This window comes from Sciurus carolinensis, chromosome 4 (assembly GCF_902686445.1).
Source record: "Sciurus carolinensis chromosome 4, mSciCar1.2, whole genome shotgun sequence".
NCBI lineage: Eukaryota > Metazoa > Chordata > Mammalia > Rodentia > Sciuridae > Sciurus > Sciurus carolinensis.
The window spans coordinates 144,020,261-144,033,506 of record NC_062216.1 but is presented as its reverse complement, the minus strand read 5'-3'; positions in this window follow the sequence as shown (position 1 = coordinate 144,033,506).

Sequence of the window (13,246 nt, the reverse complement as noted above, 5' to 3'; positions counted from 1 at the left end):
GCTTGTCTTCATCATCGTAGGCCAATATCCAGAGGTAGGCAATATCCAGAGGTAAGCAATGCTAAAAATTGTCTTTCATCCAACTAGATCACTTTTAGTATTTATAAACTCTATATTTACTTTATTGTATATGTGTAATGCATGTGTCAGCTATGAACACAATATATTAAATATAATACATAAACAATTTATGAATATCATTTTGTTTGGAGGTATTCATATCTATGAGAACACACACACTATTTTATTATATTAATGTTATTCATTGAAGTAAATGTTTAAAAATGCTTACATTGAAACACAACCCAGAGAAGAATGCAGAAATCATAACAGATTGGCTCAGTGATGGTGTAACCCTGTTCTAACTCAAACTACCAAACCTTAGCAGAATCTGAGAAGTTCTTATTCGTGTCCTCTTGTAATGAATTCATGTTCATTTCTTCCTAAACATAATAAGGATCATGATTTCTAATACAATAGTTAGTTTTGCATGTATTTCTACTTAAATTAACAATTTTATTTCTTTTTACATTCAGGCATTGTATAGGTGATATTAGTTGATGAATTGTGAGTTAAAAGAGCAACAGATCCTACAATATGTATAATCAAAAAAAAATGAGAGCTTGCACTCCATTTATGTATGATCTATCAAAATGTATAAATGCATTCCACTGTCATGTACAACAAATGAGAACAAATACTTTTTTTAAAAAAAAAGAGCAACACAGTACATATTCTTCTCATGGTTCATGGCATACATAGGTGTTCATCTTCTTTTTAGTTCTTTTTTAATTATTTTTTTACTTTTACAGACTGCATTTTGATTCATTGTACACAAATGGGGTACATCTTTTCGTTCTATGGTTGTGCATGATGTAGATTCATAACATTCATGTAATCATACATGTACATAGGGTCATGATGTCTGTCTCATTCCACCATTTTTCATACCCCTCTCCTCCCTCTCATTTCCTTCTATGTAATCTAAAGTTTCTCCATTCTTCTCCCACCCACCCCCACTTCCCCACCCCCATTATATATCATCAATCTTGATGGGCGACACATGGGAGAAGAATTACTAGGTTCTAATGTACCCATATGCCCATCTTTAGTAGACCAGTCCTATGAGTTTTCCTAAGAAACAGTACAAATTTGAACTTCCACCAGCAATATATGGAGGATGCCAGTGGTATATATTGTTGCTGGTACTTGAGGTTACTGTTCCTTCTAATTCTATTTTTTATATAATTTGATTCTACTGCTCTTTAAGCAGTAGTAGATGCTTTTGATTTTCAGCTTAATTTCCTAAGGAGGAATGAGCCTTTTCTAATGTGATTAACCATTATTAAATACATTTATGGATAATTTGTATATTATCTTTGAGAATTCTTGTTAAAGTCTGTTTACCAGTTTATAATAAGGTTATTGTTCATTCTTACTGATATGTGGAAGCTACATTGTATCATGAACAGAAAATCTCATCAATTGTGAATAACTTCTTCAACTTTTGAATTATTTTTCACTCTCATGTAGTTTATGTTGCATTTTATTTTAATGCAGTAAAAGTTATCAAATATTTCAAATAATTTTAAATTTGTTTTTTTAACTCTAATGAAGTTTATAACTTTCCTTAGAACATATAAACTTTATCTTTGCAATTAACTTTAAAATCCACCCTTAGTTTATTATTATTATGTTTTTAATTATTATTAAGATATAATTTAAATAATCATATTCACCTGTTAAAATGTGTAATTGAGCCAGTCATGGTGGCAAACACCTATAATCCCTGTAGTTTGAGGACTGCAAGTTCAAAGCCAGCCTCAGCAATTTAGTTAGGACCTAAAGCACTTAGATAGTTCCTGTCTCTAAACAAAATATCCTTTGAAAAAGGTCTGGGAATGTAGCTTAGTAGTTAAGTGCCCCTGATTTAAATCCCTGGCACACAAAAAAGTATAATATAGTGACTTTTATGTTTATTTACAAAATTATGTAACAATTACACTGATATAAAAATATTTTCATAAACACCAAAAGAAACCAAATATTATTAGCTGTCAGTTCTCATTTCCCTCTTCATCCTATCCCCTTGCAATCTCTGAACTTTCCGTCTCTCAGGATTGTCAACTCTGAATATTATATTTATCTACTCTAAATATTTCTGAATATTGGTCTTTGTGTCTGGCTTCTTTGATTTAGCATAATGATCTCAAGGTTCATCTGTGTTGTAATATGCACCACTATTTCATTCCTTTTTATAGCACAATATTTGTCCATTTTGTATATATTGTACATTTTTCTTGTGCATCAGTTAATAGGCTTTCAGGTTATTTCCACTTTGGATTATTTTTAGCAATGTGACTATGAACATTCATGTACCTGTTCAGTGTTTGCATATGTTTTTATTTATCTTGGATATATATCTTGGAGTGAAATTTCTGGTGCTATCTTTAATTTTCTGAGGACTGTTAAATTATTCTTCAATGCAAATGCACCATTTTACATCTCTACCATCAATGTATGGGGATTCAATTTCTTTACATCCTCATCAAAACTTATTCTCTCTTTTTTACTATAGGCATCTTAATGGATATGTGACATTTCATAGATATAGAGAAGTGGTGTCCAACTTATGATGGTTTGACTCATGATTTTTCCATTTTGGAATGGTATGACAGAAATATGCATTCAGTAGAAACTGGACATTGAATTTTGAATTTTGATTTTTTTCCTGGGCTATCCACATATGGTATGATACTTTCTTGCATGTGACAGTGAGTGACAGCTCCCAATCAGCCATGTAATCATGAGAAAAAACAACTGATAGTCTACAGTGTACTATGTTGCTAAGCTATGAGATATGGTAGGTTTGATGTATGAAATTCATTTTTTACTTATTATATTTTTCCACTTATTATATTTTCCAAATTATTATGAGTTTACTGGAGATAAAACCCCACAATAAATTGCAAATTTACATTGTAAATCGAGGACCATGTGTACATACATATATACTATATGCAATAAAACATGAAACTGATATTTTCAAAGTTTTGTTGATCTGAAGAGTAATGTAACATAAATGGAAAGTAAAAGAAATAATTCACACATGAGGTTGAATATCTGTTGGTTCAAATGACTTTCCTATTGTCAAATTTCTAGTATCTGGCATAACTGTCTCCCAGTTCCTTTAACGTCATCCTGCCACAACACTCAATTTGAAAAATCCTTTTTGTCTCTATTGGGCTAAATGCCAGAGCTTACCTCCTCTCACCAATGTTCAAAATAGCATTTTATCATGGGTCATGTAAAACATAGTGTTTTATCTTTATAGTCTAACTAAAAACATTTCAAAATTGGTAAATTAGGTATTCTGCTACCTTGTTCATGGCTATCTCATCAACACTGTCAATGAAGAGACTCTGTAGATTCATGCACAATTAGTCATTTACACTGGTCATGAGCATACTCACAAGGGAAAAATCAGGAAAGGATTTCCCAAGATGTTCTCTAGAAAATAGACTGAATTTTCTGTCACCCATCTCTCATACCCTTATCTATATAATCTCAGCTTTTGTTTACAGCATTAGTTCCTCTTTATCTCAGCATTGGTTACTTCTCTGTACTTATGATAACCTTGCAACTGCATATTCTTGTCTTTTCTACTTCATTCTTGCAATCTCAAGGAAGGTATATTCTTCCTGACCCAAATATCTTCTTATTAACAGAATATTTTATTAACTGAATAGATATTATGTCATTAAAATTATTTTTAATTAAAATGACGCAAAATACTTCCAAACATGACCATCTACAGAACCACTGCCCTGTTTCTATCTCCACACATTATACAACCTTTATTTAAATACTAACACCTCTTTTCCACCAAAACTGTCTTCCAATAATATAGAAATTAATCTTTGTTAGGGAGGTTATCTGTTTTTCTTTTGATTTCAACAGACATTTTTGTTGATTTTTGTCAATTTTTCTCTCTCTGGTTTTATCATACCCATCCTATTCCCTGCTGAGCACAATTGAGGCCTTATCCTTCTCCACTTTTCTTCAGTAAGCTGGGGAAAAGCAACCAAAATCAGTGCTGTCAATCTTTTTCCTCACAAAGTCCTATCAGAGATCAGGACCTCTTAAAATTCCTAAAACTTATGGTCAGGTTGAGATTATTCTCTATTTATTTTAGGACTTCTAATTTTAGGAAAACTTGCCATATTTTAACTTAATATTAGTTCAATCAAAATAACATCACCATTTATTACCATCATCATGTATATTATTGCATTTGACTTGGGAATAATTGGTGAATACTGGCTATAAAAAGCAGTGCTATTTAAGTGTAAAATACTTCCATGTAGTAAGTAAAACTGACCTTTATGTTCATTATACTAATTTTATTTATCTGAAAGAGTCATTTTAAAAATATAATTTTGGGTTACAGTGTGATGCTTTTACATATGTTTATATTGATTTAAAAGAAGTATCTTTAAATAAGTGAGACAAAATTGAGCAGAGATAACAAAAATGGGTAAATTTATAGTAATATTTTAAAATAACTATAGATATAATATTATCTAATCTAGAATATCAGAAGACTTGTACCTGGCTAGGTCTGTCACTATCTGATCAGGCAGCCAGTACAGGAGGCCAATGTTCAAAGAAGTTTTATAATCTTGATGTTGCTAAATTTTTTTTATTTTAGAGTTGGAAAGTATGTGTTATAGATTCTAGTCAAAACTATGATTAAGCATTTGGAAAAATATCACCACCTATTGGATCCCTAGTATGCAATATTATTAATTGATGTTCTGCATTCACATTGAGAAAATTTTTGGTTGTTTTTAAGCATATGACATTTAAGCATAAGGAGCTAGAGTTGCTGTGTAGTGGTCAAGAGTATACTTACCATGCATGAGGCACTGGGTTTAATACAAAGCACCACATGTACACACACACACACACACACACACACACACACACACACAATACAAACATATATTTTGAGTAAACCTCATGCCAAATGATTGTAAATGATAGTTCTGCCTCAGTAGTCTATGAATGGGCCATATTTTGAAGTTCAAATAGCGATGATCCTTTTAAAAATCTTGTATCAAATCAAATTGTCTGTATGATTCTGGCTGCCTCCATTTGGGTTTTCCTAAAATCTTTGCTAGATTGCATTGTAATTTTTTTTATTTTTTGTTTCACTTAAATTGATTTGGCAATTCAAGTGAAAGGTATATCTTCTTTTTGTCAACAATGGCTCAAAAATAATAACAGAAAAACTTATTACAAAGTTCTCTTGGTGATATTTTCAAAGTCACCTGCATCAAATGATCTTTCTTGTTTTAAAATAGCATTAGTGTCAAACTAAGGAATAGACTGCTTCATGTTTTAAGAAATATAAACCTATATGTAGCAATAAGTCTATATCAATTGTTTTGAAATTTCATTTTTATCAGATCAATTTTCTAAGAAACCAAAATATAATTATGTAGTGATTAGAGAAAAATATTTTTGGTCTTTTGTTGTAAGACTGGACTTTATTGTATTACATGATGGCATACACCAAAAATATTAAATATTAAAAGTAGGAAAACATTAAACAGCTTCCTGCCTCTAATTAAAACAAATCACTTATATCAATACCATTTTCATACTTCTGGTCCTTCCATCCATTTCCCAAATCCACTCAATGACTTACCAGCACCAAAATCAAATACTTCAAATTATATCCATTCTAAATAGCTCTAACCTAAACACCTACCAAAATCTTACCTAATAAGTAAAATAATGGTCTTAAATTTTGACCTTCAGAATATTTGCATATAAGATTTATGTAACTTTTTATCCTGCAAAATAGAGGCATAAAATATAGAAGAGAGTAGAAAATAGTCATTAGTTATGTCAGGGGAAAGGGTCTTATATGGGGTTAAACCACTGAAATAGCAATGGAGGATAGAAATAAGGTAGTGTAATAGGGGACCATCTACTTGATTTATATGATTGCAGTAGGTGAAGAAATTGTTTTTTGGCAGCAAAGGAATGAAAGTACTACTTATATTGGAAGTCTAGAAGAAAGAATGGACTTCTGAGTAAATTAAAAAAAATGAATGTCTACAAATGTAACCCAACTATAAATAGAAGCTTCAATAAATGTAGTCACTATTTCATTTGGATATTTGCAGTCTCTGGACAATTAATGCACTAGGACCTGGAAAATAAAGATAAGACAGAGCAAGGGCATGTCATGATAAAAAAACAGAAATTCCAGTGTTATGCTGAAACAGAATTTTAGAATCTATCTTGAGTTACAGTAAACCTTAAAGAAGACTCCAAATGAGACTCAGAAGAAGAAAGTGAGAGTGTAGAATTTATCTTGAAAATAGAATTTTAGTGACCTCTTCCTTTTTTATACTTGTAGACTCAAAGTGAATGAACTCTTAAGTCTGAAGTAGGAAGTTAAAAGTTCTAGGACTACCTCTGTTTGGGGAATGATGAATGCTCTTGCAACACTCCCAATAGGAAATCTGAGGAATTATGTCATATGGTTTTTAGAGAAAACAATATGCTTAAGATTCAGCTAGGTAGACAATATTCTAAAGATGTTTCCAAAAGTTCCCAGATTCTGGATTTTCAAACACTAATCTGGATTCTGATGTGAAGACAGTTTTCTCATGTATTTGTGGTCAGTAACTGACTGAACTTAAAATTATCCTGTATTACCCATATGGACCTAATGTTATTGTAGGACGCTTTACAAACAAAAGAGGAAACCAAAGAGACAGTCAGAAATCACACAGCAGAAGAGAAAAGTACAAGGGAAATGAGGCAGAAGATGAGGTCAGAGAAATTCAAAGCTTGAGAAGGAATCTATCCACCACTGTTTACTTCAGAGATGAAGGAAAGGGAAGCTGAACTAAGGAATTGAAATGTGTCTTGAGCTAAAAATCATACCCTGGCTGACTACCAACAGAGAAGTAGAAACCTTAGATCTACAGTTAATCAACAGGTTTTACCTAAATGATTTAAAATTCAGATTCTGTCTCAGAATTTTAGAAATAATATAACACTAACATTCCCTTGATTTTATCTCATTGAGCTACACGTTGTCCTTTTATTCTGCACATAGTGAGAAAATATATTGTTTTGGTCAGCTTTTTCACTACTGTGACTAAAAGTTCTGACCAGAAAATTTTTATGAAGAAAAGTTTATTTGAGTGCTCATGGTTTCAGAGGTCTTAGTCCACAGAAGGTACTCAAAGCTCAAGGCAGAGCATCATAGTGCAAGTGTGTGGCAGAGGGAAGCAGCCCACATGATGATCAGAAAGCAGAGAGAGGTCTCCACTTTCCAGATACAAATATATACCCTAAAGCCATTTCCCCAATGACCCAGCTCCTCCAGCCACACCCATCTGCCTCCAGTTACTACTCAGTTGATCTCATCCAAGATTAATTCACTGATTAATTTAAGCCTCTCATAACTTAATCATTTCCTCTCTGAAGCCTCTCTCATTGTCTCACACATGAGCTTTTGGGGGACACCTCACATACAAACCATAACATATATTTACTTTGTTTGGAGCTGCTACATTTGTGCTAATTTGTTGTGGAATCAGTGGGAAGCTAACATAATGGATATAAAAACCTTATATCACACTGCAGGGCTGTGATTGATCTGAGAGATTACAGAGATGAAATTTTCTGAAGGAAAACAGTCTGTGTCAGTATCTTGGTAGAGCAAGATGTTCTGCGCATGGAACACAGTGTTATTCTTCCAAGAGATGATATTTGGATGAATCTATTGCTTAATAAATAATTTCAAAGGAAATTAGAGTCTGGAGACAGAAAACTTTAGCTTTTATGTAATCATTAGATATGTTAAATTGAAAATATTCAGCTATACTAAAAATACTGTGGAATATATCAATGAGTGCAGGAATTGTGGTAATGACAAAAAATGCAGACTTTATCCAAAGTACTCATGGAAACTATTTTTTAAGTTAGTAGCTGTTTTTTTTTTTTTTTTTTTTTTTTTTTTTTTGGGAGGGGAGGAGCAATAGTCATCTTTTACTTATAGAAAAAAGTTAGAAGACAGGTGTGGTCACATATGCCTGTAATCCCACTGTCGCAGTGGCAGGAGAGACTGAGGCCTGAAAATTACGAATTCAAAGCCAACCTTAGCAGAGTAGTTGGATAGTGAGGGCCTAAGCAACTCGGCAAGACCCTGTCACTAAATAAAATATAAAAAAGGTCTGGGGAGGTAGTTTAGTGGTTAAGCACCCCTTAACCACTGGTACAAAAAAACAAAAGTCTGGATTCTCAGGCTCAATACTGCTGACATTTTGGATTGGGCACTTAGGTGTTATGGGGGACTCTGCCATTGTAGGATACTCAGAAATATTCTAGTTCTCTAACCACTGATGCCATTAACAACCACACATACATATGTCCCGGTTGTGATGGCCAAAGACGTCTCCTGACATTACCAAATGTACCCTGGGAGCCAAATCACCTCTAGGTGAGAACAATTCTCTATAAGGATTAGATTATTTAGTAGGACATAGAAACAAGGAGGCCTCTTCACAGAATTAAATAGTCATAGAACCGGGCATAGTGGTGCACACCTGTACTTGGGAAGGTAAGGTAAAAGGATCCCATGTTTCAGACCAGTCTCAGTCACTTAACAAGGTCCTAAGCATCTGTGAGACCCTGTCTCAAAATAAAATTAAAAAAAAAATTCTTTTTAAAGTCTAGAGGTATAAACCTGGGAGAACCCTCCTGGGTTTCATTTTTAAAAAAATAAAAATTTTAAAAATAGACTGTCGTTGATCATTGATCTGAAAACAGAAAGTAGTCTTTATTTTACAACTATAATGTAGGGAAGAATCAAATCCTATTCTGTCTTTATATAGATATGCAATACTTTTCATAATATTACCTCAAGGATACCTACTATCATCAGCTGGTGTCACATGGATTAGATTCTGTGATACCACCACCAATTTTACTCACTGGTATTGAAAACATTAACAATTACTAAATGTATCAAAATTAATTTTGAAATTAATGGTAACTCATGTGAGAGAATAGAATTGCCATATAATTATAAAGTAATTGAGAATTTAAATAATGAAAGATTAAAAAAAAGATCTTGGTTAGGTTGTAGTTATCAGAAATATGCTCTAGTAATTTCTTTCAATATTTGAACCACTTCAAAATAAAAACCATGCTTACTAGGTCTATTTGGATTTTGAGAAATTTCTACACATATTGTGACAGCATTTTTCATCATGGGCTACTATAACAAAAGAACCATAGAAGGCAGGGACAACCAAGTTCTGAAGACAGGGTCAACCAAGATTTTGATATTGGTTAATTTGGTTTCTGGTGACTGCTCTTTGCCTGACATGAAGATGTTGTCTCTTACTGCTTATTCACAAGACATTTCCTCAATGTGGAAAGGAGCAATTTCCCTGAGTTTTCTTTTGATGTACATGCTAATCCCATCATGTGGCTCCACCACACTCATTACCTCATCCAAAGCAAATTATGGTCTCACCTCTAATTACCGTAACTTTGGGGGTTAGAACTTCAGGAAAAGGATTTGAATGGTATGTAAGCATTCAGTTCATAATAGGAACTCTAGAGGTGCTGATTTATCATTTTGAGAGATATGATTAGATGTCCTAGATGATATATGAAAGCCTTTCTCATAAGGAATCCCCTGCTCAACAAAGCTCTATAATTAAATTGAACAGGTATTTTCAGGAAGATGCTAAGGGGCAAGAAATAAAAAGCTACTGCATTTCCTAAGAGCATAGCTCTCCTTCTTCAAAGATTTAATTCCTGCCATATTATATGCAGTAAGCCTACCATGTTATTCTTTAGTTGATTCAATCAAAAGATGAATTGTTTATGGATGAAAGTAATAAAATGATAAAAAGGTAAAGGAAGGGAATGCTGAAAAAAATGAGCAATGAGAAATTGCATCTGTCCATTTCCCATGGCTATGACAAAATACCTAAGCCTGGGAAATGTATAATAAAAAGAAGCTTATTAACTCTTTGGATCTTTTTTAGAGTCTGAAATTCTAAGATCAGGCAGTCTCGTTTGTTCAGCCTGTAGTGAGGGTCCTCTTAGGTGCATCACAAGGTGGCAGATGGCATCATGGAGAGAGTGCACGTAAGAGGGAGAGATCACATGTTGAGACATGAAGCAATTGAAAAGCAGAGGGGCTGGTCTTGATGTTTGATGACAACCCACTCAGCAGGGAATAGCTGGGTTCTACAACAGTTATGGTACTCCTTCTGAAGTCAGGCCCTAACGATGTAATTACCTTACTCCCAGTCCCACCTTTCAAAGGATCTGCAACCTTTGTCAATACACTGGGGATCGATCTTCCAGTACATAAATCTTTGAGGAATAAACCACATCCAAAGAATGGTAGAAAGTGAATCTTCTCAAAGAGTCAAACTGCATGTTGTATAGTTGTGTCCTTTGAAATAATATAATACTAATTCAAAATGGCATACAAAGTCTTATTTACTTGATCTTTAAAAGAAATGGAATACAAAAAGAATACATTATCCACAGTCTTCAGAACTATGTACAAGAATCATAAAAATTTCTTTACTCATCAGACCAAGACTCATGCAGATAATGTAGATATAATCTGTCTGCTTCTAAATAAAGAAGTGCTAGTGATTGAAATAGTTTGGGAAGGTTCTAAGTTGATATGATGTATGACAACATTTACTAAGATTTAAAAACATAGATCACATAATCATTGGAAATAAAATCTGAGTGCCTTTTTAACTGACCTGACCATCAACAATTGAACACCTTATGTAGCTGAAAATAAGCAGTAGGAAAGAAAAAAGAGAGAGGATCTGGCATATTTTCTGTTGCATAAATCAAATTGGCGATAGGAGTTCCAAGATGAGGAAAGCAAGCTTTATAAATCTGGCCTTATCATAACCTCAAAATTTTGGACGATAAAGCTAGAAACCAAAAAGTAATATAATTCTAGGTATTTACTCAGGGAGAGATTTTTCATTATGCTAACAGAAGTTGAATCAGAATTGTGTAGTCTGAAACCCTAGAATACTAAGCTAAAAGAAAATAATTATGAAAAAGATGTGGACTTCAGAGTACCCAAATACAGAAAATGGAATTGCAGCCGTCATATAGCTTCCTACCTGCTTATTACCATGAATAAATATTGATATTTAATGAACAATTAGCAGGATGATCCAGATTGTAAACTCAAAGGCTAATGCCTATGGGCAATCAACAGTCTATAATTAATGAATGCTACTTTGGAACTCATTTTTGTACAGACTTATCCTTTAATAATCAGTCAGTTGTTATGACCCCAGAAATATTTTTGAATAATCACTGAAGATAATCACTGTACTCCTTGTTCTCCTTGGTTCAGGTGTCAAGGTAGAGGATATGTCTGATAGTAAATATCCCTAATAATGATCAAACTTTGGTGTGAACAAAAATTACTTAAAGGTTGAATGATAAAGAAGTATAATTATGGATTTTTTTGTAGGACAGAAGGATTCAAATGAGAAAGCATATTGATGATATTTACTGTGTAATGATCTGACATTGATAAATTGAAATGATAACCCCAGTGCTCTCTAAAATATAGAAAACAAATGTCCACTTTATCCAAGATTGTAAATAAAGTCACAAATCAACAAAACTATTTGCTTAAATAAACAAGTATCTTTTTAGAAAAGGTGAAGGACAAATTATTCAGTTGTTCAAGCTATATGAAAATTTCTCTTTGAAAGAACATAACAGACTATAGTTAATTTACTTGATACCTACTTTTCCATACCAATTACCCCACTAGATATTTGATGTAGTGACAGAAATAAAAAAAGATATGAGATGTTATCTGGTTTAATTATTGTGAAACATATCTAATAATAAAAAGCTAATGAGCTAATAAGGTGACTACAGGATGTGGCAAGCGAAGAAGTGTATTTAAGTATTGGATTTTAGGAAGAATATAAGTTAAACCTACTTATGAGAGAACCTCAGAGGGTTCATTCAGGCACTCATCTGCCATTCAACCTGGTCGAGACTCTCTGCTAAGAACGGTGCCAGTAATGGTTCAGAGGATATACCAAGCTGATAAAAGTGATGGATGTGAAGGTTGTTAAAGAAAATGTATTCATAGCATATTATGATGCAGGCCAGCATTGACTAGTATTGCTCTATGTTCTAATGTGTTTGGGAGTGGTCACAGTGATTGACTTTCTGTTTTCATCCAGCAGCAGAATTTGACTGATTCTTCACCTTGGTAAACTGAAAAAAATTGAAATGTGATTTTCTAGGAATGAAAAAGTCAGAGAATCACATAACTTCCTGGAGAGTTTAAACACATAAGGGGAGAGCGAGTGATCAGCACCCCAGAAAAAGACTCAGAGAGAATGAATAGGAAATTTTTAAGGTAGCCCAACAGTGGAGGCAACTGTTCACAGAGCAGTGAGAGACATATATTGGAGACCAGAAGAGTTTACAAGCTACCACTAGCAGTTGAAGATAAGAACAGTGATTATTAGAGATGTGACCCCTGCTTCCCTTTGCCCTCCCTTCCTCCTTTCCCTGTTCTTTTTCTTTGTTATTCTTCTCTCCTTCCTTCTATTTATTTGCATATTCATTTTTTCATTTTTGTATTATTTTTAAACATAGAAAGGGGATTCATAGTATTATAATCATACAAGTAGATAGCATAATTTGGTCAATTTTATGCCCCCGTTCTTCCCTTTTCCCTCCCTTCCTCCATCCTCCTTGATCCTCTTTCTCTATTCCGCTGATCTCCTTTTTATTTCTGGGAGCTCCCCTTTTTTAATTCCTTCTTTCTCTCTAACTTCCTCATATGAAGGAAAATGTTTGACCTTTGACTTTTTGAGTCCAGTTTATTTCACTTAGCAGGATGTCCTCCAATTCTATGAATTTACCAGCAAGTGACTTGATTTCATTTCTTTATCACCCAGTAGGACTAATTGTTTTCTAATTTTCAAACAAACCTACTGAAATGTGTTCTTATATTTTTATCCTCATATATATGTATAATAAGCTCCTTTAATAAACCAAAACCTGTTTCTTTTCCTCTGTTCTTATTTTCACCTCAGAGCTAGAATCATCCATGGGAAGGTAAATTCTTGTTACCTATTGTCCATTACCAGAGCAAAAAACACTATGAGTAAAGTAA